The sequence below is a fragment of the Anser anser genome, assembly GCF_964211835.1.
Source record: "Anser anser genome assembly, chromosome: 1".
Classification (NCBI taxonomy): domain Eukaryota; kingdom Metazoa; phylum Chordata; class Aves; order Anseriformes; family Anatidae; genus Anser; species Anser anser.
In genome coordinates this window covers 42418925-42446561 of record NC_139720.1, presented here as the reverse complement: position 1 = coordinate 42446561, position 27637 = coordinate 42418925, and the positions used below count along the sequence as shown (strand labels likewise).

Genomic DNA, 27637 nt, shown 5'->3' with positions numbered 1-27637 from the left:
AACAGTATGTCATGCTATAAAGGACGATGCACTGCTTTGGTTGGGCCATCACATTTCTGATACCACAAGACATCAATTATGAATAATAAAGTGGGAATCGATGTTCACCCAGTTTATCAAAGAAGTTCTGGGAGAACAGCAGAGGTTGAACTTCATCTCAGGTCAGTTTCCTACCCCGTGGTCTGGAGAACACACAGCAACAAGAGGAGAGGTGGGCACCAGAAGGGATATGGCAGACCTTCCCAGCCCAGAGCAGAGACCTGGCCAGCTGCCTGCTACATCTCGTGAGTGCCTCTGGCGAGCTCTGGGGGGTTTGCCTGTTCTCTGGCACTGATGTCTCTTTTTCGCTTCTAACACATCCTGCACATATAAATTTTGGATTCAATCTAATAGAGATTGCAAGCATTTCTGAATATTTTAGAGGAAGGAAAATATTTTTTTTCAGTGCCATATGTGAAAGCTTACAGGCAAAATTTTGTCACAACGTGATCTGTTTAATGTGATCTGTTTAATGTGTTCAATGTTTAGTGTGATATATGGTCCACAAATTGTATTGTGGCAAAAATGAATAACCTACTAGTTTGCATTTTCAGCACAGATTTTCAGACATACTTAATATCCGTAATACATTAAACACAAACACAACTTTGTATCTAGCATAAGCACAACCCTGCTGAAAATAAAGAATATTTTCTTAAAATACATCATGGGATTTATTTGGTTTGTACTTACAAAAGCATTTAGAAAGATGAGTTCCCTTGCAATCAATATTGTTACACTAACTGAAAATAGGTGTCTGGGTGATCACATTATTAAAAAATTTTCAAAGTATCAAAGTTTAGTTAAAAAAAAAAAAAGTTTTCATGAGTATCCTGAGAAAATTACCTTTGCTTTCATTCACTGCTTAAAATGTTTGAGGGGAGCCTTGTGGTACTACGTGCGGGTGCCCTGGCACTGTCAGGGGGCTGCAAGGGCACCTGATGGACACAGCCAGTTCCAATGGCCCCACCACAGGGCTTGGCTGGGCCCAGCAGCCACCCTGGGGCAGAAAATGGATTGGGAAAGGGCAAAAATCCCAGACAGTAGAGAGGATTGAGGAAAAAAAGTGAGAGAAACACCCCTGCAGACACCAAGTTCAGTGATTAAGGAGGCTTGGGGCCACATGGAGGCGAGGAGGTGCAGGAGTTGGGAGTGAAGGAATGAAGGTGAGCATGAGAAAAAAATGTTGGGTGGAGGCTTGGTGGTGGTGGGTTGTTTTTGTTTGTTTCCCACCATCCAAATCTATTTTAATCAGCAATAAATTAAATTGGTCACTGACTTCATCTCACCCTATGAGCTTTTCCATCTTATCTTCTCTCCTGTCCTGCTGCTGAGGTGGAGTGAGAGAGCGGCTGAGTGGGTGTCTGACATTCAACCAAGATCAGCCCACTACACTTGGGGATCAAGCTTGGGAACTGATTTTACTAATTTGGGTAAAAATTAGTCCAATTATAGGAAAGCAAATGGAGTTCATTATTCATTAAAATGCTAAGCATGCTTGTGACGTGACTGTCATTTGCTACACAGAAGGTAAATGGTGGTGTCTGGACACATTTCCCCCATCCTTCTTCTGTGAAGGCTCAGAGTTCTGGAGTGCTTTCAGGAGCTGCTTAAACATATTTAAGGTTTTGCTGCTGCCAAAACAGATGAGATCCTGCCCTACTTCCCACACATCACCGCACTACTCCTTGTGTGTCAGCAGTAAGGCTGATCCGGCTGAAAACTACTCTGTTAATGTTTAGTGCTGGAACAAAAAACATCATTTCCAGCAAAAGTGCAGTTTTAGAGGATCGTAAAACTATAACCTCGGTCTTTTCCAAGGTCGTGACTCCAATGTACCTCAGAAAATATTTGCCCTTTATAGACTTGGACCACAGTTGTTACCCTACTTTTACACTGGATTTTCTTAAAATGTCTGTCCTGATTTATTCAGATGTAAAGCTGGGCAGATATATCCTGTTGATTTTTTTTTTTTAGCTAATTTGTCACAAAATTTTATCTGTATTGTTTGACCAGACCTGTGATAAGACCTGAGGACTTTCTGAACCACATTAAACTTATGATCTACCTAATCTTGTATCTTCTTTCTGACCACTGACAGAATCAATTATTTCAAAAAATGTGTGACCTCCTGCAGTAGTTATATGGAACGTACTTTGCTGTATGAAAAAAAAAAATCCTATCCACATATCCATTTATTTTGCTCTATGTATGTTTTTTTCTTTCCACTGGAATCTTGCAAGAAATTACTGTTACAATTCTTGTTACAATACAAATTCCAAGTGATTCTGATTTCTGCAAGCTTCTTCCTGTAGGAATGCAGTGGACCTTCTATCCAGACAGTTAAAAATGGTAATATTCTTCCCAGGTATAAAGTATACTATAAAGTACACTTGTAGATATATTATTTCCCCATAAATCTTCCCCCCCCCCCCGTGTTTTTAGTTTCTTTTCTGCCTGCCAAAAAGTAAGGAAAAATCATGTTCCCCCCTGCCAACTCCCCTCCCCACCCTACCACAAAAAAAAAAGAAAAGGCAGGAAAATGAAGTCTGTTTTCTGACCATCACTGGTGCTGAGGTTGACTGGGAGAAACAGCAGGGACTCCAAGTACCACCTCTGGCTCAGTGAGCTGACTGTTTGATTGTTCTCATTTTATTTAACTGCTATGTATAATTGCTGCTGTTTTAGACTGTAACACAATAAATGCAGCACTGTGGGAAGAAAGAAACCTTTTTTACACCAGCAATTTCATTCTCTTCCTTATAGGGAAGAGAATAGTAAGACCTGCATTTAACTATATTACTTTGTGAAATTTTAATTTTCCCACAAAAAAATCATTTGGTATGTCTGATTTACCCTCAATTGCCAAAACCCAGAAATCTCATTGCAACCTATGTTGCCAGTATAAGGTAGTAAGCTACTTTCAACTAAGGAGGTTATACACAGTTAAATAAATTTCAATAGATTAACTGAAGTAAATTTTTCATTACTGTTCTCTGTATTTTCAATAGATTAATGCACCACAGACCTATATAAAAATCATTTTTCATTGTTGCTTACAGGTTTACCTTTAAGATGGAAACGATTACAGAAGGCAAGATGTATCCATCTACAGCCTAGGGATTTTAATTTATCAGTGGAAAGTTGACTCCCAGAAAATAAATTAAGTATTACGTCAGAAAAAAAAAATAAAAATACAGGGAAAAAAAAGGAATTGTGCTAATATTTATTTTATGACAACCTTTTCTGAGACAGGTCTGGAAACTGTGGCAACTTTGTGCACCTGTAATTTTGGTGTTCACTGGAACAATGCTTTTGTGCTTGATTCTTGAACACTCCCATGATAATATGTGAACATCTTTCTAGTAGATAGTACTCTGTTGTCCATGAAATCTAGAAATGTAATATAATTATATATATATATATAAAGGCATAAGTTGGGAACTTTTCTTTTCCCCCCTCAACCAACTTAGAGAATACACAGGGAACATCCTCTACCTTGTGAAGAGTTTAATATTAGTTTATAAGATACTTTCTTTTTAGTGAGGTATACCACGTATAAACCCTAAAATTAATTCTGATCAGTTCTCTCCTCCAGTCAAATACACTAATTGAAATGAAGTTTTATTTGTAGTCCTTCATGCTCCATCATAGTTAGTGGTGTTTTACTAGCAGGAGGGTGATACAAGTATTCTAGGACTTGTTCTTGTTTTCCTGAATGGTCTAGAAGCAAAATACTGCTAAGGCAAGAAAAGCAGAAAAACTTGAGAGCTTTGCTATAAACTAGAATGTTTTTTTGCACTAAATGGGGTCAGAGTACTGAAAGTAGTTGGTTTGGCACCTCCATCATTTACAGCCTTCCTCTGTGCTCTGTGGGGATTCCTCTAGTGGTGACCCAAGCACCAGTCTACATTTCTTGAATGGCCAAACCAACTACAGTGGAAGTAGTAGCTCCTGTAATAGGAGAATACTATAGTCAAAAAAAAGCAACAAAATAACACCAAAATCAACTGACCAGAAATATGTATAAATGGAAAGAGAAACTACATCTAAAACACTTGAAGGAACATTGTTAATATTTTAATGGATTTTTTAAATAGGAAGATCCCTTGTAATGCATAACTATCTACAATTATTTCTTGTTTCAGTAAACACTTTCTAATACTCAACAAGTCTCAGAAGGTGTTTCCCCATGACTCTGCTTATTAAAGTATCCCCTTTAACCCACTTTGTAGTTTTCTCAGTATTGTTGAATTGTCTATATATAATATGTTACCAAAGAAATTCTATGAATTGGATGACAGATTAAGAAGCATTTCTAGTTCAGATTTGTGTAACAGATCCTCAGGTTTTACTGCATTTTTTTAAAGTGCTTGCTATAGATTTTTTGACAAGTTCTTGGGGTCATTCTTACTGAATTTTTGCTTTGATTTGCTTCTTCATTTTGTATTTACCTTATAGTCAACTTTATTCTATTTCACATTCCTAAGAACCCTATTGTAGCTCATGTGTCTATGCAGATAATCTCTTTAGTAGCAATCCACCTCAGGACACAAGACAGTCCAATGTGCATGCAAGTCCTTGAAGCTATTGTTCAAATGAAAATTCAGATCCCCAAAATTTGCCTTGATTTAAATTAGAGTTATCTGTAATAACATATTTAAACATTGGTGAATTACTCCCAGACACATTCATAGACAGTATTTCATATTCTCAGAAGAAACTGTCTGTAACTGAGACACGCAGGATAGTGAACTGAGATGAAAATTAATTTTATCACTGCAACGAACACACTACTACCCCAATCAAAATTCATTTGCAAGTTTTGGTGGAACAGGAACAGATGCTGGGGAATTAGAAAATAAAATTTTTCAATCTCTCTCTCCCCTTTTTCCACATTCAGCACAGAGCTGTACTGTGTTTTATTACCAAAAATAACAGGTAGGCTTTGGGCAAAGTGACAGCCACCGCTAAAGTCATACATCAAGAGTTAGTTTCACAACAATCTGCTTTACAACACAAAAGAATAGTAGTATTCTTTCCAAGTGAGTTATTTTCCTTGGGGACAATTTACTTTGAGGACATATTGCTTTGCATTTTCTTATGGCTTTTCACTTGTTTTGTGAACTTTCATTGAAAGGTGCCCTGACATTTCATTGTCTTTATATGTTGTTGCTTTTCATTTGACCTGTGAATGATCCCCACTTCCACATGCTCTCTGTGAAACATCTGCACAAACAAACAGAAAAAGTACAAAAAGCTCTAACCCAAATGAAGTATTGAAGCCCTTGTCAGTATAAACAATTAATTGGTATGGGAACTGTGACATGCAAATGAAAGCCCTGTAAATATCCTCAGACTATACAGCAACTGTTTTCATCTATTAAGAGGATGGTTTTAGTGCAATGTTTCACTGAAATTGCATCAAGCCTGGCAATTATAAGGAATCTTAACAGAACAAGATTGTTTCTCTTACTCTCCTCATCCCTGGAGGAAACATCAAAGCAATTGGGTGAAGACAGGCTATCTAGGCTATAGCAAGCAATGCTGCTTAGGCATAACATATTCAGAAAAGTATCCATGCAATTTCCTAACAACTGCTTCTTTGGTTAACTTCAAATAGTTATCAATTCAAGAAGTACTGAAACAAAGCTAAATAGCGTAGTAATAAATTTTCAGTGTTGATTGTTGAAACATTTTTAGATTAAGCAGTGGCAATATAATAAATTAATTTCCAAATGCTGTATTACCAAAACAATAGCACCTAATCACCTTGGAGCATCCCTAAAAAAATAAAATAAAAAAAAATAAAATGTTCCATTTCCCATTACAATAGTTAAACAGACATGTAAATTAGAGGGATGGAGAGGACTTTTGCTTACTAATATCTATGAGCTCTGTGCATTTTCACTTATTGTCTTTCAAAAATGAATAACAGCCTCCTATCAATGAAATTACCTTACAGGAAATAAAGACTTCATTAGTGTATATATATATATATATATATATGTTTCTAGGCATTATTGCTCTCTATTATTACAATTACCATTATTACAATTTCAGCATCCTGTCTACATCACTGGTACAGGAGCTTATGTAATGACTTGGACTACAACAGCTATGTCACTACTAGTGGAGATTGAGTTGTAGAAACTAACTCAGATGGAACTCGTTAGCTAAAGACACACAGCTGAAATATGTACAACCTGAAAGACCACAGTAATGTATATACAGCTCCTGTTGCTTAAGAAATTCACATGCAAAAATGTAAGAATGCACACTAATGAACAGATAAATCAAAGACAAACCTTACTCAGAAATTATCTGTATACTGGTGCACAATGGCAGACGTCACAGCATATTTTTTTATGATGCAAGGCTACTCAAGATCATCTATGGATATTGAACCATGGCAGTTTGGGATTTGATAAAATGCAAGTTGATGGTGAGAGCAGACAAAAAATAGAAGTGCTATATGAACAGTCAACAAATGAATACAGACTGTCTTTCATGGCAATTTCAAATATCATGTATTTCCACAGAACTACACACTCACTGATCTAATAGACTTTACATCTGAAAAAGCCATTACTTAAAGTCATTTACTACCTCCATTTTATTTCTAGGAAAGTGCCATGCCTTAAAGCATTTAAGCAGGTACAGAAGGTAAAAGAATCCATGTTTGTTGAAAATACCTTATATCATTGGCGTCAACACGGTTTTCTTTTCACAGGAAAATCTCAAATGAAGGCTCTATCAGTCAGTTTCTAATTTCTTCTCAGCTCAGAAAAAATCCCTTTTCTTTTCTCCCTTTAAGAGAAAGACATTCCATGTAAACATTTGCCTGTACCTCTGCAGCTGTATTTTCCATCTTTGCTTACAAACAATTGCTGCTTAAAAAGTCTTTTAATTATACTTGGTTTCTTCAATGCCTTTCAGCTGCTGATTGTCAGAAGTTGATTATCATGAGAGTTAACCAGATTGTTAAGATACACAGAAAAAAAAAAAAAAAAAAGACATGAACAGGTTTCCTTCATCATGGGCTCACTTGGTCTGTTTTCTTAGTGTGCTCCATTATAGATATATATCTGTAGTTTTAATAAGTGAGACACGTATAATCAATTGTAGTGACCCACAAGGTTCCTTAAGTTAGCATGCTCAGTGAACTCATTTGATACTAAAGAGACCTGGATTTGTACTTCTGTATTTTTTTTTTCCTTCTATACACAATTCAAAACAATTTGTATTAAAGGGCAAGAGTGACAGAAGAAAATTCAGTCTTTAGACTCAAATAACTTCGTAGAAAATTCAGCTTATGCCCCATATTATTTTTCTTCTATAGAGTCTCCGATTATGGTTAATTAAGAGAATTCACCTAGCTTTTTCCCCACAGCTCTGACTATATGCTCCAGTGAAGTCTGAATGCTTACTGTACTGGAAGTTGTTTGAACAAGACTGTTAGAGATCTTTAAGATTTTTGTAAATCAAATCCCCTATACACATGCAAAGGATAGGAGAAAAGCTGTATCAACATATTTATCCTACAGATGGAAGCTGAGGTACACAAAATTAACCAATATGCTGAATGTCAGACAAGGAATCTAGCTTAAGAAATCTTTTCAGCCATAGATGTCTTGAATCCTTGATCAATACCTTCATCATACACCATAAAAGCTGTTCTCAGTGCCCATCTCTTACATGTATTGCTGTTGAGTATTTTCCTTAGTGTGAAATACAATCATTATTTCATTTTGCAGGTCTTGGCAATAGTTAAGACAGTAAGAATACTTAAAAATAAAGACACTATTGCACATTGCAATTTTTATTGCATATTGCAATATTTGCACATTGCAGTTTTTATTGCATATTGCAATTCTTATTGCAAAGGCTTAATTGCATAATTCAAAAGTTCATTGAAAGTATTTTGAATAGTTTTGAAACTCATTTTTTCACGACTTATATACTAAGACATCAATATTATTAACCACAGCAGTAAAAAACAATGGAAATTTCTATAAATGTATAATTACCCTTCCAATTTTTTTAGGGAGTAAAGCCCATATTAACAGAGAGCATTGAATCATCGTCACCAAAGTCATGGGGCAACAAGAATTTACACCACCACTTAATGTGTCTTTTCCATCAGAAATTAAAGAAAAAAAAAAAAAAGAGGTGATATCCTCCAAATGACTCCAAGATCTATGGCTTTAATGAAATAAATATCAGGGAAAGCTGGTTAAAAAATGTTCCGGCTCTCAGAGTCGACAATTATTTTGTACCTTGTGGCTGTCTGGATAGAATATACTTATTTATCAAAACAACGAAGTAAAATTAAACTCATTAGATGCAAACCACAACATTAATAAAAGAACGCTATTGCAATGTCAAGCACTCAAAGTTTAATTCAGCCTCTTTCTGAGGCTTTTATGACAATCTCTGAGTACCATATTTTGGGGCAGATCTAAGCTTATTCAGCACCTATGTTGCTTGATTAAGGAATTTAAAGAGTCCCCCCATCCTGCTCCATGAGTGCTTTATAATTTGTATAGAATTCACAGTAGATTCTTAAGATAAAATTGGTTTTCATTGTGAAATTTTTGGAAGATAAAAAAAAATAAAAATCCACTCTTTTCTTACATCTAATAATGGACCCTGATTTTTTTTCTTGTTTTATTTCTTGAGCACACTCAGCATATACTGCATGTTCCTATATACTGGAGCACAGCTCTCAGTGTAGGCTCTTTTGCTGCCTTCCTGGCTCATTTCTCAACCAGTCCCAGCTCTCTCCAGCTACGATTACTGGCTGTTGCTAATGGAACTATGCTGGCAGCTCTTAGCCTGTTGTCCGAGTATTCAATTCCTTATTAAAAATGTTTTCCCTAGAGATCCCTGCCAATTCTCTTTTTGCCTGGTTAATCCCAGTTTCCCACTCCATGCCCAATTTTTATATTTCTTCCCATTCTCCAGGTTGACAAATCATCAGTAGTCTAGGGCTTTTGCCCCTTAAGCCTTGGTCACCCCCTCTCCCAGCCCAGTGCTGAGAGTTTTTGTCCATTATTGTTACTCTTCTATCTACTGTGGTCCCTGCTGGGTCCCAGCAGGTACATGCAAGCCCAGCTCCCACTGCAGGGGCTGGCTCCTCTCCATTGCACAGAAGAGTTACCAAAAGCCATCGAAGGATACTGTTTATCAATGCCATTAGTCTTGCAATGCAAGTATGCTCAGTCACTCTGCGGCGATGCTGCATATTTATCAGCCTAAGATGCTGAGAGAAGCTTGAGCACACCCAATAGTGACTGCTACTGGAAGTTTTGCATCTTCAGCATTAACAGATCTCTCTTGCCTCTGTGAATCCCAAACCTTTTTAAGGGCTTTTAATTTTGCTAATTCTAGGTGGATGTTCATGGGGATGGCCACAGCCACATCCTCTTCAAAACTGGCAACCTTACTGTAAGGCAGTAATACTAACCCCACCTAAAAGGAAACTTTCAAACATGACAGTTTTGTGTAGAGATCTTAATTGTGTTAAAAAATCCTAGTGAGAAGCAAATATTTCTAAGGAGACAGCAGATAGCCTTTGGGAGTTAGAGAAAGATGGATAACTTAATCAATAAAGTAAGTTTTAGTATGTTAATAGAGGTAACAGTGAAACGTGATCCATGTTTCAACAAGAATTTTCAGGTTTTCTTAGAGGTTTAAAACTTCTTTTTACAAGTCCCTTGAGTAGCAGAATGAACCTCTCTCACTTATTGGATGAACAGTGCATAATACTTTGCGTAATGAAATTAAGCAGCCTGAAATACATGTGAACATGACTAATGAGACAAAATGCAGCAGGAAAACCAAGCAGATGGCTTGAGTATTCTGGAACAGAGAAGCAAGGAGAAATCTCGTTTTTTTTTTTTTTTTTTCAGGATACATACAGAAACACAAACATAATCTTTGCATTTCTGTATAATACTGCATCTGTCAGCACTTTGATGGTCTATGTATCACAAATGAAAGCTTGCCAGAATACTAATATAGCTGCGGAAAACCTTTATGTGTCTTCTACAGCGATGCAAAACGCAAACAAAATGAAGGGGAAAAAAAAAAAGTTTCCTTTTGTATTTTGTATCTTGCTGTTTTAAAGGTATGAGAAGATACCTAAGTTAGTAATGTATTTTAAATGAACCGGTCTTCCAGTATTTCTTCACCAAGAGTCTGGTACTCAGAGACCTCCTCAGTAGTAAGAACATTTGGGGGAAAAAAAAAAAAAAAGAGGAAAAAAAAAAAGAGAGAGAAAAAAAAAAAGAAAGGTGCAGGTATCAAAAGATGATGGGAAAAGGCTTTTTGTATCAAGAAAAGTCAATGACTAATTTATGAAGGATGCTACCAGAAACACAGGAGCATGAAGATAAAATCAGTTTGCTCTCTTTCCTTTCTGGGAAAAATGAAACAAAACAAAGAAACAACCTATACCACAAAACAACAACAAAATAAACACAGAAAAGATTAACTGTTAATTTCTACAATTTGAGTTAAAATGAGGGTCACCAGGTAGCTTCTCCTCAAGAGGTACTCTTTGGCTGAAGGGTATAATTCTGCTCTGCATGCAACCCATAATGGCACTGGCTGTTTACATCTGCAAACTTCTGAAAGTGCCGGCAGCTATGTTATAAATAACAAGCTGATTCAGAAAGTGAAAGTGTCTGTTTGAGCAATTTTGCAATGTCTTCTTTCTGCCTTCTCCATCACAAATGATTGGAATATAATGCTTTCGGATGTTCGTTTTCTGACAGCTCAGATTTTTATTTTTTTTCACTAGAAAATTTTATTTAATGTTTTAGAATAAAAAAAAAAAAAAAAAGACTACCTGTGATCAGCAATATGAAGACAACTTGTCAACAAAGTAATTTTAACCAATGGTCAGAAGAACACTATTTTATCTGCACCTGTTGGTAAGTATAATAGTCTGTTCCACTGTTGGTGGTAATAATACAGCTGTAGCCCACCTATCACGTCTTTGACTATTACATTCTCCTATTAGCTGGTGCTTGCAGTACAATTTGGTGGTGTAGAATATTTTTACTACCAACACAAATGGCAGTGGTCTAAGATCGACATTCTTTAATCCCTTCAGTTAATTTTTAAAATATATCCCTGCACTGTTTGCACCAGTTTCCCTTTTTTTTAAAGTTCATAACTTTTATAATTGTAGAAAGATACTGAATAATCTCATGGTGTATCACTATTCAGCAAAAAACAACCAACAAATTTAGTTCTGGAAGACAGTAATGATCTTCTTTATTATTTTTCCATTGACTTCTGACTGCATTACTATCTCCTGTACTAAAACAAGCAAACAAACAAACACACATTTCTTTCAGTCTGAAGCATGTTAAAGTTATCTCTTCCCTGCAACAAGCACAGGAGTATCTAAAAACCTGGCCCCTGCAGCCAGTACAGTCTTACAATCAGCCTTGACCTAAATTCTTCAGGTGACATATGTAGAGATTTGGTTGATATCTTTATTCTACTCTAAATGACTCTTAATTACACTGCAGCACAAGTTTTAAGCTTCAACTCAAGAAATGTTATGAAGTATTCATTACATGATAAATGACCTTCAGTGAGAACTACAACACACATATATCATTCCAGCCCATATTACTGGTATCAGGTCCCCTCTGACCTTGCATTATAAACCTTGGCCACTGTTCAAACTATCAGCAAAATCCAGCTTATGTCACCTTCCCTGCAGCTTTCAAACATAACTTGTGTTAAACATGAATTAAACCTATCACAATACCAATAAAAATGTGGGGTTTATGATCTCAGTACCTTGTATTTATGATCAAATGGGGTCTGCAAATGACCTGAGAAGCATTTCTACCAATTGTGTATGGAATATTGTACAATGTAAATACAGACCCAATAGAGTTTTGTGAGTTAAAGTATCAAGTGATAATTTCTACCTTGTTACTGCTGTAAAAATGATATTCTCCTACTGTAGAAATGTTTTTAAATAAATTCAACTGTAAAGCAGTTTTTGTGATGTTCTGCAATAATTTGTACCAAAACAGAGTGCTCAAACTGTACTTTTATACCATTTTAGAGTTCAGTATAATGTTTTATATATAGAAAAACTTGCAACCATAAAGGAAGCTGGTAGGATCAAAGTTCAAAACAAAGAAAATAAGGTGGTTCTTTTTTCAGTGGTGGCAGATCTATGAACTCTCAGAAACATACTAGGGATGCAAGAAATTAAAAAGTTTCAAGCTGAAACTGAATTATCACTAAGAAGAGCAATTCATTGATATTTAGACAAAATGCACCAGAAATCCCTTGAGCTGAAAGCAGTCAGAGGCTGGGAGAATTTTCAAGAAATGTGTAATATTTCCTTGCCCTCTTACTCTTTTCTGTGGAAATCTATGGCTTGTTGGAGACAGGATGCTGCACTCTGTAGGTCACAGGCTACAAGAATCCCTGGTCTGAACCGATGGGACCATTCTTCCATTCTAACAAAAGATGCTCTGAATTTGCCCTATATTTTTGCCTAAGCAAGGGCAAGGAAACAGATGCCATCACATTCAAGGAATTAGGCAAAACCACTGTATGATGCATATGCATCACCTGGTCATCGTTAATACTGCATGTAAATTCATTTCTACTGAACAAAATTGTATGTCTTAAACTTGGTATGTTCATGATAATCATTCCTTTAGCAGTAGTACCACTGTACCTAGAGTGCAAGTTCTTTGCCATCTAGAAAAAATCATAATTCAAAAAGCCCATATGAGGGTTTCACCATATCACAAGTGACGTATATCTGGACATTCCAAACAGTCTGTAAGTACCTTGGGATTAAAATCTGCAAGAAGATTTTACATCCTAACATAGCATATGTTCTTATGAGGCAGACAGGTGTAATCACAGAATCCATCTCACCTGGAAAAGCAAGTGCAGTGCATGAAGTGACTACAGTACAGAGTCATGTGTACACAAAGACTTGTTACCATCTGATTTGGTAACTGCAATGGAGACAAATTTGTTCTCTGCTTTGTTATAGGTATCCATACTGTACCATATAGTTACGTATATATAAAAACCTGACCTCAGAGATACATGGCCAACAACTTTGAGTCGTCACCCTTCAAGAAAATGTGCCCATCCACAAATGACACTATTCAAGCTCATATGTGTTTTCTAGTCTATCTGGTCTCAGTAGGAAATTTCTGACTTTCCATTTGGGGATATTTTCACCAAGAGAATTTTATCTTAAATTCTTGTATATCTGTTAAAGTTATACACATTTATGGAAGGAAATTTTGTTCCCTTTCTACTTCTTTATCAAAAGCAGTAAGCAATAAATGTACGCAGAAACCTTTTTAGTATGCACTGACAAAAGTATCAGTCTTGATCTTGTTATTTAACTGAGAAGAGTCAGAAAGTATTATAAATATGGCCCTATCTTATTGGACTGTGTGAAAAATTCAATATAATTATTACCCTCCTACTCCCACTTCACTTATGTAAAGAGTTTATTCAGTAACATTCTTTCACTTTAACTACATCTCAGATAAGTAACCATGAACTTTTCTACTATAGCCAAAACAGACTGTTTCAGACACCTTGTTCTGATATCCTATATATTTTTTTCCTCCACATTAATGCTGAAGCATGCAATAAAAAGTATGAATCAATAGTTCACTACAGTGTGAACACATCAATTTTATATCATTTCCTTATTTGTGCCAAGTCCTATCCTCAAACTTTCATTCTGACCTCTCTTACCAACTTAATTCCACACTGATCAACTCATTTACTTGCTATTAAGGAACAATTTCAAGCTTAAACTATGAGTGTGACCTTCAATTTATGAAAGACATAAAACACAAGATCAATCTGATGGTATAGACCTCACTGTAGATGGAAACTAAACTTTTCATGCTGTAAGTGAAAACAACCCAAACACATAAAACTAACAAACTGCCAAAGAAAGGGTAAGTTTTTGAGGTTCTGTCTTCCATATCTGTGCATGTGCTCAACTGGCAATTATTAAAGTCAACTGATGTGACCAGCTGACAAATTATAATACCAAATTAAGAGTTTAATGTTCTTTGCCGACATCCAGCTGATGTGCAATGTTCCATGCTGAACCCATAAATTCTGCATGTCCTTTTTAAGATGTCAAAACCATCTTCACAAAGCTTTCACAATAGGAGTTTACAGCTTACCAAGATCCTGTACGTTATCTCAGGTTGTACTCTCTTCAAAACAATAGTTTATTATCCAATTAGACTGAAAATAATCTTTTTTTTCCCTACAAACCACTTTCATGAGTTGACTTGCCATTCCTCTCACATACACAAAGAAAAAAAAACCCACTTGCAAAGTATTGTTTCCTAACTGCAACATTTAAAGGGAAGGTTGCTATTTCCTCTGGCAAAGACTTATGACTTAGACATAAAATATGCTGTAGCCATGAAACCATAAAAAAATATACAATCAAATTACAAATCTCAAAAGGCGTGAACTTATCACGTGCATCCAGGCAGAGTTCTCACAGCTAGGGATCAGATAAAGATTTTAATTAGCTCCCTTGAAAATTGCTGTTCACATTTAGAATGAACAAAAAGTTCATCATCACTTCTTTTTCATCCACTATCCAGGAAGCTTCATTGTCAGAAAATACACTAAAACTCTACAATCAAGTGATGAGATAGGTGCACACATAAAGCAGTCAAATTATGCTAAGTTACAACAAAAAGCTGTTTGGAGTGGGAGTGCTAGGGGAGTGGGAGTCCTATGAGGAGAGGCTGAGAGAGCTGAGACTGTTCTGCCAGCCCTCCAAAGAGGAGGCTCAAGGGGGACCTTGTTGATGTACACAAACACCTGAAGGGAAGGTGCAAGGAGGGTGGTGCCAGGCTCATTTCAGTGGTGCCCAGTGGCAGGATAAAAGGCCATGGGCACAAACGGAAACACACGAGGTTCCTCCCAACCATTCCACCCTGGTTTCCAGGCACACTGATGAACAGGCAGCCAGGATCCCAGAAAGTGTTTGTCATGCAGTCTAGATGTAGCTATCGAGGTCACAGTCCTCAAACCAGATGGCACCTCTGCTGCCATCAGTCTCATTTCCGACTCCTTGACATGCCACTCTTCAAATGCCAATACAACAAGAAAAAATACTTAACTCTCTCAGCTCCAGGTTTGTGTTAGAAACACTGTAAACACCTAATATCTACAACTGTATCACCTCCCTTCTCTCCCCCTGGCCTTTTTTTTTTTTTTTTTTCTGCTTCATCCAACTGCATCCTCTTATTTTGCAGCCTGCCAAAACTTGCCCAGTTCTTGATCATAGAATCATAGAATGGCTTGGGTTGGAAGGGACCTTAAAGATCATCTAACTCCAAGCCCTCTGCCATAGGCAGGGATTATCTCATTATCTGTGTATTTAACTTATCTAGGCTCCTTTCTACTCTACATATTTCTTCAGTTTCTCTAAAAACTCCAGCTAGACCCCAGCCCATTAAGGAACTGTTCTGTTATATCCTCTGTTGGTTCTTCCAAGCAATTACATGCTTGAATGGGAGTCGTGCAGATAAGAGACGAATAGTAGCCCTCATTGATATAAAAACTTCTCAAGGTTGTGATTACACATGTATAAAAGGAAGTAGAAAGATGATGAAATAAATAAATCTGATTTTCATACCACTTCAAAGGTTAGTTCAGGAATATTGTAACATGGTTAAAATATTATTGGAGGCAAAAATTAATTTCCAGTATAAATATTATATTGCATTGCATTCAGGGAAACAGAAGGTTGACTCACTACACTGTTGTCTGTCTATATTGAACTGAAACAAATTGGAGAAATAATTCACAATACAATAGCATTCTCAGCAGTTGCACATGCTGTCCAGGCTATTTAAATATTTTATAACTAATGGCTCAGAAAGGCACAATTGACAGTATGCAAAGACTGGATGATGAATCATCAGGTAGTTTAAGTAAAATTTTGTTTCATTAACTGTTTTGTTTTTAAACCACCTGCACTGTATTGTCTTATGTACTAAGACAGATCAAATTGTTCTCAGTCTTTTGCTAAAAACTAGACAAGCTTACAAATGATAAGTTTTATTGTATTACGAGATTGATGCCAAACTGAAGAGCTGTGTATTGTGAGATTCTAATTATCTATTTTTTTGGCCAAGGATTTAATATCAGCCATTGTTAAAGATGAAACTAAGCCAGATTTATCAAACCTCTAATAGCTTTGTGTCATATGGAAGTAATTTTCCTTTTTGTCTCCCCATCTTCAAAATACATTTATTAGTCCTCTTGAAATGTAATTTTTCAGTTGAGGTTTTTCTTTGGTCAGCTGGCAACCAAACAGATTACAGCTAGAATACCTTCAGAGTGAGGAATAAATGAATACAGACCATTGATTTCAGTCAAATCAGACCTGACTTCCACCACTGTAAATACTGTCTGTGCATGCAGTCCTTTGTTTGGACAAGAGGCTGAAGTATTTAGATGCCTGAAGATGCACATAAGCACCTATTGGAGTTTACTGAAGTGTCTAAATGAGTAAGTGCTTTATTTCCATGAACTTCATGGGAGTTAGAAAACCTACTATGCATTTCACTTCAGCTTTGCTCCCTTCCAAATATTTTTTACTAATATACTTAATAGTGTTAATTAGAGATCTCTTTTCCCAAAGGGTGACCATCAAGACGTAACATTCATAGCGATATAGCAAACCTTAAAACCAGGGTATGAGAAATCTAGTAGTTCTAACTTTCAGCAAAAACATCTTAGGTTACTGCATCGGCTCAATTTCCAGGTTTTGTGACTGCAAGATTATTCCTTCTGGTATATGTGTAGCTTTAGCTCTATCTGCAAGAAATATTACTATGCAATGTTTACAATATACTAGGTTTTTTCTTTATTGTCACATGATTTCAGTTTCTGGGTCACCCTTAGTTAAGAATTGTAATTGAATCATAAGGAAGATCCTTTTTTTTTTTTTTTGTAGTCACAGGACTGCAGATTTATGTCATTCATTGCTGACAAAAAATGATGCTAATATAATAAGCCTGCTAACCACCTGGTCTTACACGTTCCTTTATGGAATTAAGGAACTAAAACAATTCTTTCTTTAACCACTGCTCTAATTGCTGGTGGGTTGATTTTGGCAGTAAGGTGGAGAGTAAGAAGGGAATTTGTTACTTCATCTTATGTGTTTTTATGGGATTCCAGCTTCTACTCTCTCACATTTTCCCCAGAAAATTAAAACTCATTCCTTTGTAAGCTGAATCCAGAGGTTCAAAAAACATTGGAGTTTCAATGTATTGGGAACTGTGCAAATATGCAGATGAAAGAAAACCATTATAACAATAAAACAAAGAGTTTAAACATGCTAATAACGTACTGGAGTCAGTACATAGTACCTGGTTACTATCAGAAATTCCCATATATGAGTATAACTCCAATTTCTATCAGAAAATCTACTAGAATTCCTATCAAGCAAAGCCAATTCAGTAAGAAGGCTATACATTACTAGCCAAATGAAGGTGTAAAGACACAACATAGAGGAGAGCTGGAAAAAGCCTAGAAAAAATATTGGATTTTATACATAGAAAGGAAGCAAAACATAAGTTCTTTAGTAAACATATCCAGATTTTTCTTAATTAACTCCTCAGAATGGTATTTCAAGAAATAACTTTTATTGGTAGATTATGATTTGGATTTTGGAAGATTAGCAAAAAAAAATAAAAGTATTTCAGTTTTTGTTGTATGTACTTAGTGTTTTCGGCAGTATTTCTGTTATATACTATAAGAACATTCAAAACTATATTCAGTTCAAATGACACATCCAAACAACTTACCTCTGAGTCTATTTTAAGACATACATTCTAGCACATCAAATGGGAAGAGCCTAGAACAGAGATGCAAGGCCAAGTTCTGCTACTATTTCAGGCTTTCTCTTGTGGAGAATTTAGATGTCAGTTACGAGCATCTTATAAATGATTTATGTTTTCCACAATCACTATTGATTAATTATGACCTACATTAGCATTCAAACAGAACCTTAGCATTATGACCCTTTAAGACTGTACACAGTCATTTCAGGTGAATTACTGGTATGATCCCACAGAATGCCAGTAAATAGAGAATCTCAACACAATAACTATTGAGGAAGTATAAAAACAAACAAAAAAGCCTAGCAATGAGTCACAAAGTCATGTTTGTGTAGATATTACTTTTAAGTGTATCACTTTGAAATTATTGATCCCTTCTGTTAATGGCTATTCTAGTATATGCCATTCAGCTCGTGAAAGCAAGAATCACTTAAGATCCACCTGCTGTCCTGGATATACTTATATCCATGATGATCTCTACATTAGTCTATGTATTCTTTGAAACACATGTACAGAATGATACTAACATTATGACAATTTAACATCCCAGGGTAGGATCTTCCACCATCCTTTAAGTGGAAGAGTACATGGATATACAATGAGCAATACTGGGAAAGAGGGCATTATGCTGCCACAAAAGCATTTTGCAGCATGCAATCCAGTAAGCTTCTATAAAGTAGAGCTGCGATTGAAACTAAAGTAAGTTTTCGTCCCACTAACAAACTGCTGAAGATAATTAAAAATGACTTGATTATTTCTGCAAAAATAGCTCTTAACATAAAGGTGAAAAATATAGGTGGGTGGGGAAAAAAAAAAAAGAAAAAAATGATCATGTAAGAAAAATCAATAACATTTTAGTTGCAAGTAGGAAAACTGAATGCCAACCTGTGTTTTCTTTCAATGAAAGAACGTAATAAAACAAGCTACTGTAATTGGTTATTAACAACATATTTTTCCATAAATGCTATTTATGTTTGCTTCCAATTACATTGCTAAAGTTGTGCAGAAAGACTTTATTTCATTAGATCCTGCTTATTTACAACTATACTCAACATTACTCATTAAACTGATGCACCATTAAGATAAGGGTATTTTTACCCTAGTCCTTTAAATCACTTTAATATCTATATAATTCCTTAGGACTAATTTAACAACTGATACAGCTGAAAATCTAGCCAGCTGAGCATCTTCATCCCTTTCATCTAAATCTAGTATCTCCAATGATTAATGAGAGAGTAGATTTGCATAAGAGTCCCATATAGCCCCATATAGCTATAAGCCTTCCTATTAACACAAAAGGGTTTATCACCTGTTGTTATCATTCCTTTGGGAACTTAGATGTTTTGCAAAGATTGTTCCCCCCACAAATCTTAAATAACCTTTATAAGAATTCTTTAAATACTAAAAATCAGGAGAGTAACAAATCACTCCTACTGAGAATACACCCTACTAATAAAAAGGGTATTAAAAGCTCACTAATAACAGAGGCTGTGACACCATATTTGAAAGTGATTTAAGTCTTCATTAGATATTTTTTGTTCCAAACAAAATTTTGAGGAAGTAATAGCTGCTGCTGAAACTAAAATTTACGAGGAATGGAGCCACATTTTCTGAATCCTTCCAACGATGCAGAGGACAAATTTCAGAAAGCAAAGCAGTGCTAACTAATTTTAGAGCCTCAAACCACAGTGCCAATGAGTATAGTACTTGTTAAAGCAGTCAGTAGTACTGCTAACCTGGCTAAACCCTATTAGGTACAAAGGCTGCAGAAATGAGCTGTTTAACTCAGGCTTATGATCAAAACTAACCAAAAGTTATGCATTCTTTAAAATCAGCTTTCCAGGACTTCTACTTTCTTCAGCTGTTATATCCAGCTACTGTCTCTTGTCTTAAACTGGACTTCTTTGTCAGTGTTGTCTTGTCATTACATACAGTTAACACCTCACATGATGGATCTACATTTCTTGACTAGGTATTAGAGCAGTCCCATAGTCATGAAGTTCAAAGGGAGCTTCCCCGGGCACTACAACAAGCACAGGAGTATTTTTCTGTTTTGAAGTTTTCATCCACTTATTTCTCAAAATATAAGATGCTTGGCATTATTTCTAAGATTAGGCTCTTAGTTTCATTAAAACATACCAAATTATTTTCTATCCCTCAATAAGACAGAAATGCCTCACCTAGGTAATGGCCTAGTAGCAATATGCCCATCATGGCTCCTTCACTTTTGCTTGGAGGAAGGAGCTGGTACTTCAAAGTAGTTAACAAGGCACACTGAGGAATTGTGGACTATATGCAGTTCTGAGCAAGTTAAAGACTGTTTTTAAGCTATACCAGAAAAGCCACTGGACCTTTGTGAAAGCTTGGCCACCTCTGTTCTAAAACATACACCCACATCCTTCCCTCTCACTGTAGATATTATTAAACAAAACTTTGACACATGCATGCACACACACAACAACCTCATGCGAACAAACCCACAGCAACCCAAGTGTACCATGATACTTTCATGATCCATTTCTTGGCCATGCAGATGTAATTAATCAATGTTACTACCCAGGGATAGATATATTATTATTGGTATAATCAATAGCGTTATTTTAGACACCTGGTTGCAAACAAATCAACACAATGTTGTTTTACATATAAGCAAAAAAATATTAGAAGTCATCCATAGCTCAAAAACAAACAAACTAAAACAAAGCAAAAACAACAACAACAACAACAAAAAACAGGAAAAGAAATAGAAAAGGAAACCTCAAAAGAAACCCTGCAATCTCCTGAGATACACACTTCTGGGCTTTGCTCAGTATTCCTAAATTAATATACCGAAGAGTTCTAACACCGTATGTCTATTATCCATTATCATCATTATGTCTAGCATCCATTATCAAAATCCATGCAAAAGCAGTAGGAATTTTTCTTAGTACTGAATTCTTTCAGCAACTTTTTTTTTTTTTTTTAACAGCAAGCTGAATTACATTAGTGACCCAGCATTTGGCAAGTAATGCAACACATTGTGGAGTACTTGAATTATTCATAAGCTTGAAAAATACTATACTCCTTCCAACAGGCAAAAAATAACCCCATGAATAATCATATCATACAGACAAAGGAGGTTATGAAAGTTAGCAGAAGTTTCCCTAATGTTTTGGTAGGTAAACAGGCAAAGCAACTAAATGCAAATTAAGCTTTGACCTCTCACTTTTTTTTTTCCTTTTAACCTTTTTCACTTAACTCAAACTTGGCTAGAATCATACATTGCCACTTTTTCCTCTCAGCTGAACAAATTATTACAATGTTATTAGTACATTGTCTTAATTTACACTAGTCTCCTATTATGCTGTATCACTGAACCTATGGCTGTCTCCAGTGTGCATAAAACTTTCTCCCTCAGGCTCAAAATCTTTTTCCTCTTATTTTTTTCACCTTGCCTTCTCACATTCTTTTAAGTTGGAAATATCATTCATCAGTCTTCTCATAACAGACATCTTGTTCCTACCCCAGTGAAATACCTAAAACCCATGATCTGCCTAGCTCTCACTTCTTCTTTACTGTCTATACCTACCTGGCAATAGCTTTGCTCATCACTTTTTTTTTTCTTTTTCTCTCTTCTCTTGCAATATCTGTGCTGAACTTAAAAATTGTGATTCTGAAGTGCTTCAGTTCATACTTATTGATTTCATGCATTCAACTTTTCTTTGGGGAACATTCTCCCAACTACGATTTGACTGGCATTTTCCATTTCCTCCTTTCAGTCTTCCTTAAACCCATTCCGTTTGAGCACTAACTCGACTTAAGCAACAAAATAGAAGCCAAAGACTTCTTTTAAGAAATATCATAATATGAAATTGTAAATGTATTATTTTATTTTATTTGCATAAATTAGGCTAGATTAAAACTTGAATGAAAAAAAATCACATTGCTCCATTGAATATCTGCCTAACCCTATCTATATGCATTGTAAGTAAAAAGTTGAAGGTTTTGTGTATGGAAATAAGAAAAAAAATCCAGAGGTCTCAAAAATATTTGTTCTTCATATACACACATACATATATGCACAAGGTATAACAATAAATACACTAGCCTTGTTCCCATGATGGTTAAAGTAGCTGTTAATAACAAGATAAAAACTTTGTACTTGAGCAGAAACAAACAGTAAAATAATTTTTACCTCTAGGAATAAAATACAAACACAAAAAATGAGAAAGGGATCATACACAGTGAGGGTGGTGCAGAGGTGATAATGCAGCTTGATTATGCTGAAAATACTGAATGAAGGGATGAAGGTAAGATGGATAACAGATGAGGTAATCTCAGTTATGTTAATTATACAACTCAGAAGAAAAGCTCAAACAAATCCAGCTGACAGTGACAGTACAGCCTCTAGCTCAAATTCTGAAAGAACAAGAACATGATATTTCAGGTAGGAAGATCCCTATTTTGTCCTATATATATATATATTAGTAAGTAGAATAACTTAGAGTAGTGAAGTATGAGAGAAGAGCAATCTGAGCAACTGATGGCCGATAAGCATCAAGAATGTGTATGTTTTTAGAGGAAACTTTCAGAAAACATACATTTAAAGACAGGCAGGTCAAGGGAGGATTAAAAGGTGAATCACACTAGATCAAATCAATAGCTTTCTTCAAGGTTCTGTTTGTTGTTGTTTTTTGTTTGTTTTGCGTGGTCTTTTTGTTTGTTTGTTTTAAGACACTGGGAATGTGATAGACCTCACATATCTGAAGTTCAGAAAAGCATTTTCACAGAATACCAACATGGGAAATCATTACTCAATCTAGAGGAAATTAGGAGTAATACCAGGAATATTAGCTCAATAAGAAACTAACTAAAGGAAAAATGGAAGTGATTAGTGTTGAAAAGTTTCAGGCTAGAGGGAAGCTATTAAGAGAGTTTCTCAATGACCAGTCTTGGGAGCAATCTCGTTAAATATTTTCATAATGACCTTGGCAAAAGTATCAGTACTATACTGGTGAAATCTTATGATAATTCATTTCTTGGGAAGTAATCAATACTGAGGAGCATTAGGATATCCATATGAAAAGAACCTGATGACCTTGAGGACATGAATATTATTAAATGAAATGAAACTGTAAGACACTTACGGCAAGGCCATCTCCCTAAGGACTAATAAAAACATTTATTCTAAAAGCCAGAAGCTCATCAGTTGCAAACAACTGAGGTAGAAAAGGATCAATCCTAGGATTTAAGTATGAGCTGTTATTGTTATATGGACAATGCAATCCTAAACTGTATCAGACAAGATTTTTCTGGAGAGAAGGTAATACTGATATTATTGTACAAGATCTGGGGGAAATCTAATCACTGATATCTCTAATATGCCACAGAATCCTGCTCACTCATGTTAAAGCATGATAAGCTTAAATTGAAAGAGGTGCAGAAAAGAGCTGCCAACATGATCAGAGAAATGGAAAATCTATCTGACAAAAAGAGACTAAAAGTGCTTAAGCATATCTGGTATAGTGAAATGGAAAAGTATGAGAAAATATGCCAGGGAACTGAACAGTGATGGAGAAAAATAATTATGCAGTCTATGGGCCACAGCTGGCACAAGAAAGAATGAATATAAGATAGCTATGAATAAAGTTAGGCTGTAAATTAAAAAATAAAAAAAGTCTAAATATTAGAACAATAAGAATCTGGAACAGCCTTGGTATAAAAGAAATGGATGCAGCTCCTATCCTCTCCTCAGACTAACAACTAGGTGCATGGTGCTTTGGAAGCTCATAATATAGACCAATAGAAAGAGCTACTTGAAACAGTAAGGAGATGCAGCTGGCAACCCTACCAATCTTACATTTGCAAAATTCCTTGAACAGTAACCAGGATTTTTCATAAGTACTGATATCTTTTTACAGGATCGTGAACTGTTAGGTGACATTTTCATATACTTAAGTATCAACTCTGCCTTAAATAAAGCAAAATACCTAGGAAAGATGGCATCCAGTACCAGCCATGAAGAATCCAATTTCTCAGCTCTCAAATCTACAACTCACCCTCTTCTCAATACACATATATTCCTGCTTGTTTAAAGACATGCAGGCATGGCGATTTCCTTTGTCTGCTTTATATGACTTCAGATATAGTATAAAAGATGTATTTACTTGATGCAAACCAAATGAATATAGAAAAAGGAGCTTTCATAACACCACTGTGTACCTGTACTGCTCTTCCACTAACAGCCACTTTCCAGAACAGGCTCACACGTGCAATTTATTCCTAAGGAGGTAAGAACTGACAAAAGTCAAGTATTTATTTTTTGTAAAGAAAGAGTCTAATCTAACTAGATACATGAATTTAGACAGTTCAATTACCATAGACCCTTGTGAAGGGATATTTAAAGAGCAGTAACCTTTTCATTTGTCTAAAAGGAAATGACTGAGGATCAAGGAGAGGGGTGCGCTGAAAGAGGAATGTGTCAGTGAGATGTTGGCAGTGCCTTCTTTTATGATAAGGTCAAGACTCTTTACTGGGCCAAATGAAGAGCCAAGGAAAGCCATCATAGGAGGTGCCTTTTAAAGCTTAGTACTTAGTAATACAGCTGTTGACTGAACAGCATCCCAGCTAATCATCCTCTGCCCAGAATGTGGGCCATTATAGAAAAAGACACTTTTTCACACTCTACGTTTTCCATTGCCATATTGTTGGAGTGTTTACCAGAACATGCTTCTCAGATCTTCAGAAGCCTTACTGAAAGGGAAGTAAACTGCTTCATACTATCATTAGGCATTATTCTTTTAAGTCAACCGTGCACTTCCCAGCACAAGCACATGCCTTAGATTTAATTGCCTAATGCAATGATTATTGATAATGTATTTAAACTTATTTTAAATACACGCATAAGAAACCACCTATATCGAAACACAGATGGTGAGAAAATACACTATTAGCAAGCGATATTTAGAGCTTGTTTCTGGGCTAGCATAATGTGAGGAAAGGCAACGTTAACAGCAACATAAGAGAACACTTATTTTCTATATAGATAGAAAAGGAAAAATAACTGTGTACAAATTTCATTCAGGAAACAATTTTCTGGTTGACTATATACAAGTATCTTCTGTGTCCAACACTGCCCTGCAATGAAAAGGTATTCAAATTTGTGCTTTTATTGTTATTATGACAGTTATTTTCCAATACTTCCTGACTACAGTGAAGTTACACAGGATTTATATGTGTTAAGGGGATAAAAGACTGCAGCTCAATGCCTTCAATTCAACCTGCTCTGAATAAAAAGTTGTTCATCCTCTTTTATCACCAAACTTGCAAAAAAATATTTGGACTTGGCTTACAGAGGCCTCCTAGAGGGTTTCATGGAGGCCTAGGATGCGTGTGCTGTGCTTAATGAAAGACATTCTGCTCTAGCAGGGTTCAAGGATATCTATTAACAGCTACACTGCAGTCACTGTGCTACTTGTGAAGAGAGCACCATAAAGGTTCCTGTTTACACTCAATTGGCTTCATTTCTTCCACCCAAGATATGGCTTGCTCTGTGCCCATTGACATAAGTGGTGTCACGGGATGTATTGCTGTGCTTTTGCACTATTTAAGCGCAAAACCTACCATCATTCCCAATTTCTCTCCCTCTCTTGGGGGTATGAGTATAGAAAGAATCTGATGAATTATCATTTTTGTGACCTCATTTGAGAGCTGAAAATACAGATCATATTTTTATGGAGCCTTCCAGAATTCACTTTCTGTTCATTCATTTTTTCAGTATTTGCTCTGAACTCTACCTTCAAGGTAATTCACATCTCACCATCAACCATCTTGAAAAGCTGTTTTGCTATATATGTGCTATATATGACTTTGATCCTAGATCCCTAGAAACACAGAATGATTAAAAAAATCACTTTGATAACTGAACCCCAAATTTACATTTAAATGAGATGTTTCTTGAAAAAATAACTATTCCATGTTGCTCTAAAACTATTAAAATGTTCAGTTTTAGAGCTTGCCTTCTTTTATGTAGCTCTTGAGTACTAACTTTGATCAATGCTCAGATGTTCCATTTATTCAAATGTGTCATTTCATCTGCAGGATTTGTACTTGTTTAGCATTGCAGTTTCATCAAGATCTCTTAGATAAGCTTGAAGAAAAGGTGTTGGATTATTATAATCTTAAGTAAAATAAACTCAGTGATTTCCCTAGAAATCCTTAGAGCAGTAGCACTGAGCAAAATTAATGGAGAACTGCATTTACTTTTGTTGTCACTTAAGTGTTTTCTCTTGTTCTCTTTTATTTCTAGCAGTTTCTAATCAGCTAATTGGTTTTGTCATTATTAGGCTCTGCAACAGCAGTCTACCTAGCAAACTATACAAAGAGAGCAGCTGCTCGCATCATGTTGCTGTACATTGCTTCACTTCCTGAACAAGATTTATCTCCCTGGTCCAATCTGTCATATAATTTTGAGGGAAAAAAATTAAAAATTGCTGGTTTACTAAGAAAAATGTGTAGATCATAAAAGTAGAACACTTTCCAGTGAGTGTGGAAACACTGCGAATGTGTTGAGTATTCACATTTTTCCTAGGATGGTGGGAAACTAATTTGTTTTTTTCCTGTGCTGGTTAAATAGATGATGTTGTTATCTCAGGTGACATGTCAGCAGAAAGCTAACACGCAGTAGAGGCAGTACACAATACTAATGAAACACTCCAGAGGCAAATCTGGTACACTGTCACTAATTCAAAGTTTATGGTAGGTTTTCTTATCAGTGAAGCCACCTTTTCCAATTTCTCTTTCTCTACCTGCTTTATCCGCATTAAGCTCAAAGGAGCAAGAAAGCTCTTGGACATGGCTTGCTGAATATTGGCATGATTAATACCTGCTCCCTGACAGCTGTTTGAATTGAGGTACTCTCTTATTGTAAACAGCCTGGACTGTGCTCATACTGAGGCTTGGCTTCTGAGGAAGGACCTCTCATACACAGAAGAGGATGGCAGAAGAGAGGGGCTGCAAAACCATTTTCCACACTCACCCTACTTTCTACAATAGCTTTTGTGTCACAAAAATAGTCAATGTAGTCACAATCAGGATTACAGCGTCAAGGATTTTTAAATAATGTTAATTCTGAACTAGCATCTGATGCCAACAATTTATTCCATATTCAAAAAGGTGGCGTTTACTTGGCCATCAAGAGGCAGCTCCAGCTGAAACACAAATGGGGTCCCGCTGATTATGCATGACAGCACAAATGCCAATAATTAAAACAGTTTTCAAAGAAAAAAAATGCTTCAACTAATTGCAGGTCTGTGGCCTGAGGGTCACTGAAGATTTCTAAACAAATCTAAATTGCCTTTTTAATTTAGCCATCATAGCATCTCCATGATAAAAGGCAACTATTGTTGCCGTCTTCCAGGGGAGATTGATAGAAAAAGGTGATGGCATGAGGGGAGCAGATAATGTATTATACTAATCCCTAGTATTTATAAGCTAGTTTGCTTTTGTTCTGTCACATCTCTATTCACCCGTCCATCCTCTTCTATTCTCTATGGTAATTGGTTGCTGTTCACCACAAACTGGAGACATCTATCACCATGGCTTCACTAAAATTTAGATGGAACCCATAAATACCTAGGATAATGTTTGTAAACAACCCACAAGATCAAGTTTAGCTCTGTTGTTACAACTGAATTTGATGTGTGGTGTTC

The 27637-nt window shown here is 36.0% G+C and overlaps 1 protein-coding gene across 8 annotated transcripts in view; it reads right to left on the bottom strand.

Annotated features, from left to right (window-relative positions):
* Window positions 1-27637, bottom strand: part of SYT1 (synaptotagmin 1) — a 355715-nt gene that overhangs the window by 269434 nt on the left and 58644 nt on the right. For 4 of the 8 annotated variants that reach the window (XM_083807422.1, XM_083807428.1, XM_083807424.1 and 1 more), the window contains exon 2: window positions 6735-6849. The exons of the other annotated variants lie outside the window; for them this stretch is intronic. The gene's annotated coding sequence lies outside the window, so the exon portion shown is untranslated. The remainder of the gene's footprint in view (window positions 1-6734; window positions 6850-27637) is intronic. 8 annotated transcript variants of the gene reach the window in all.